We start from the raw sequence: 3,908 nt of genomic DNA, 5'->3' as shown, positions 1-3,908 counted from the left end.
GACGGGGGTGGGGCGCACAGTGGGTGGCCCGGCCAGCTCCCCTTCCTCCTCGGAGCGGATCGGATCATCTGGAACTTTATCCAGAGAGGAGAGAGTGCCCCTGGGTGTGTGCTAGAAGCCGGAGGGTTGGGGCAGGGACCTACCCAAGAGAGAAGTAGAGTACAGGGAGTTTCAGAGTTGACCCACTCACCATCTCGCCCTGGTCAATACAAGAGTGGCAATATCTGTCACCGTGGAATGAACACTTGGTACCGAAGACCTTTGTCTATGCTGGCCCCCGTATGCCTAGGGGGGGCATGTGGCCAGAATCTGACATCCTAAACGTCTTCGTAGAAAGAATTTGGGGGTGGGGGTGGGGGAGAGAGACAGAAAAAGAAAAGAGAGGGGGAAAGAAATGGCTGCCACAAAACTATCAGAACAGAGAAGCGACCGATAGGGCCTATCTGGTTAAGTTCTTTCCCTACCCAGAGAACGACTTGACGTAGCTGACGTCACTGCAGTCAGGCCACGTTCCGGTGGACACAGAGAGTCAGGGATAGAATTTCACGCTCGGCACTGTCTCTCGGGACAGCGGGAAGGTGGAGGGTGGCTGAGGGTTCTATGCTCCTTTATCACACACCGTCAGGTAGGTCAGGTAAAATTGAGGACAGATTTCCAGTGTTTCGAGAAAGGAAGAGCACTCGTGCAGGCCATCTATCTGTACGTGGGAGAGTGTCCCCGAAAAGTGGCTTTAAGTGCCGGGATGTGCCTAGGCCAAGAAGGTACACGATCCTGAGTGAGAATGGTCCGTCCCATCGAGTCAGTCGGTAGGAGGCCACCGGGTCGAGACGGAACTGCCCCCCCCACCCGCCCCCGCCCCCGCCCCCGCCCCCCAGAGCAGACAGACTCAGAATGGAGTCACTCGGTGCCAGTGCCCTGCCCGGGTGCCCCATCATTCAACCGAACTGGGAAACAGGTGGGCTTTCCGACCCTCGGGAGGGAGCTTCACCGGCGGGCGGACAGATCAGAAGGGGCCCGGCTCCCTTGAGCGGGCAGGCTGGGGACGGTCGGTGGGGTCTCTTGACAGGAGGCACCACGGAACCCTTGAGGCAATGTCGGGGGCACCTATGTTGCGGTCCAAAGCTAGCGTCTGAGAAGTCGTCCCGAAAGCATGATGGCGTCAACAAGTCCCCTCCGTTCAAGAAACGAGATTCATTTCTAGAGGAGGGCCACCCCCGCGGGAGGACCGTAGGCTTCCTGTGGACATTCTCTTCAAAAGGCAATTCACTCAGCGGAGTGAAAATCGGAAAAATCGCTGTCCTCTGACGCAGCTGCAGAGAAAAGATGGCACCAAAATCAATGAAACACACACACACACACACACACACACACAAACACACCTCCTCCCATCTGAACGAGCACTCCGGACGGTCACATAGGGAGAGCGACGGGCTCTCTTCCCCCCCTGTGGTTTTCTACCTTTCGTTGCGGTTTTTTCCCTCAGTGGATAGAGGAGGAGACACAGGGGGCTCAGCCGGCATGCGAGTGGGTTTATCATCCTCTGTGAGTATCAACACGCGACACCACCTAAGTGAAGGAACACACCGGTGTTTCATGTGATGTGGCTCAATGCCTGGCAGATACGAGCCTTTGCAGGCCTCCTCGTGATCGACAGGACGTCGCCTTGGACACGGACACATCTTGTCCCTCCCTCCCGAGGCGATAGGCGGTTCCGTACCTCCTCGGGGCCAGGGCACAGTCTGCCTAGGCACCTACAACACGTGTGGCAACAGCCTCGATGGCTCTGCCATGAGAACGAACTCCCGTGGCACGGGGGTGGGGTGGGGGGGGGGTCGGGTGCTGAAGAATTCAGCTGAGTGAAGGAATGCCACGGGATTCAGAGTGCCATCGGTGGGCTGAGAGGCGAGCAGGGCGGGCTTTGAAAGGGTAACATTCTCCCTGCCTTCCGTCTGTCTGTGAATACAGAACGTACACGCCAGGCGGGGTGGCTCACGCCTGTAATCCTAGCACTCTGGGACGTAGAGGCGGGTGGATCGCTCAAGGTCGGGAGTTCGAGACCAGCCTGAGCAAGAGCGAGACCCCCATCTCTACTAAAAATAGAAAGAAACTATATATCTAAAAATATATACAGAAACAGTATCTAAAAATATATACAGAAAAATATTAGCCGGGCACGGTGGCGCATGCCTGTAGTCCCAGGTACTCGGGAGGCTGGGGCAGTAGGATCGCTTGAGCCCAGGAGTTTGAGGTTGCTGTGAGCTAGGCTGACGCCACGGCACTCTAGTCTGGGCAACAGAGTGAGACTCTGTTTCAAAAAAAAAAAAAAAAAAAAAAATATATATATATATATATATACACACACACACACACACACACACACGCACACACACACACACGTATATCCAATTAGCTGGGCATGCTGGCACATGCCTGTAATCCCAGCTACTCGGGAGGCTGAGGCAGTCTGATCGCTTGAGCCCAGGAGTTTGAGATTGCTGTGAGCTAGGCTGACGCCATGGCACTCTAGCCAGGGCAACAGAACGAGAGACTCTGTCAGAAAGAAAAGAAGAGCGAGAGCGAGAGAGCGAGAGAAAGAAAGAAAGGAAGGGAGAGAAAGGAAAGAGAAGGAAGGGGGGGAGGGAGAGAGAGAGAGAGAGAGAGAGAGAGGAGAAAACTATTAAAAAATTCGGGACCAGATCCATCGGTCGGTACTCAGAAGCGTGACGATCGGGTGTTCCCGAGCACGTGTGAGATGTGTCTTCTCCCTGACGCCGCGTTTCCTCCACACACACATCACCCATCTGCCGTGGAAAAAAAGCAACAAAAAGAGAGAAAGAGATTAAGAAGGGAAAATGGAAACAGGGCAAAAGAGGAAGAAAGAAAGAAATTTCGAAAAAAAGAGACCAAAGTCACAGCGAGAAGGAAGAATACTGAGCCCAGAGCGACACCTAGTGACCACACCGTCACAAGCACCCTAGGGCCCCAATTCGCCAGAGACATCTGGTGGACCCCAGGGCAACATGTGGTCGACCCGGGGCCATGGCGTCTGCAGCCGATTCCCAGGCGGGCACACGAGCCCGGGGAAACTCATTCTCAGCGCGGGGAGGAGGGGAGGGGAAATAATAGCAAAGTCACACCAGATCCCTTTCTAGTTCATAAACGTGTTGATTGCGTGTTCACGCGCACGTGTGAGAAGGGCCTCCTGGTGTGTCGGCACGTCACCCGCGTGACGTGAAACCATGAATCCGGGGGGGGGGGGGAGCGGAAAGGCGGGCAGGAAAAGGCAAAGAGAGAATAGATAAAATGAAAGGACCAAAAAGAAAGTCACACAGCAGGGTAGGGGAGTGAGAGCAAGTCGAGAGACTGCAGACAGAAACTCCGAGAGGAGAGGAATGCTCCGGAGCGCCCCCTCGCCCCACGCGAGAAGAATACCGATCGCAGGGTGACCCCTAGGGGCAGCGAGGCCAGAGAGACCAAATCCGTCCCAAAGCCTCCCTGTCAGGATGACAACCACAGACCAGACATCCGGTCAACCACCCAAGGACCAGACATCTGGTCAACCAGCGAACCCATGCGGAGGCCGCATGCAGCAGCGACATCTGCACGACCACTCAGGGTGCTCCCTGCCGGGAGGGTGTGTCTCTATGTGTGTGTGTCCGGGGGGGGGGGGGAGATTGCGATGAAAGTCACGCCAGGTCCCGGGATAGTTCGTGAGCGTGATAATTGCGTGTGTGTGGAGAAAAAAGGGGGCGGGGCGATAGGGAGTAAAGAAAGGAGGAGCGGGCGAGCGGAGGGGTGGGGAAGGAGAGGGAGTCGAGAAGCCCGCAACCGCAGCGCCCCCTGGCGGTGATCCCCCTCCATAGCATCGATAGGGCCAGCCCCGCAGAGACTAAGTGCGACGGGACATC

The 3,908-nt window shown here is 56.0% G+C and overlaps 1 pseudogene; it reads left to right on the top strand.

Moving 5' to 3' along the window:
- The first annotated feature begins 3,140 nt into the window (after positions 1-3,140).
- LOC138380556 (small nucleolar RNA U13) lies at positions 3,141-3,232 on the top strand (annotated as a pseudogene).
- Positions 3,233-3,908: the final 676 nt, after the last annotated feature.

The sequence above is a fragment of the Eulemur rufifrons genome, unplaced genomic scaffold, assembly GCF_041146395.1.
Source record: "Eulemur rufifrons isolate Redbay unplaced genomic scaffold, OSU_ERuf_1 scaffold_540, whole genome shotgun sequence".
Taxonomy (NCBI): Eukaryota; Metazoa; Chordata; class Mammalia; order Primates; family Lemuridae; genus Eulemur; species Eulemur rufifrons.
Note: the sequence above shows the minus strand (reverse complement) of the source record. Positions and strands in the feature narration are given on the sequence as shown.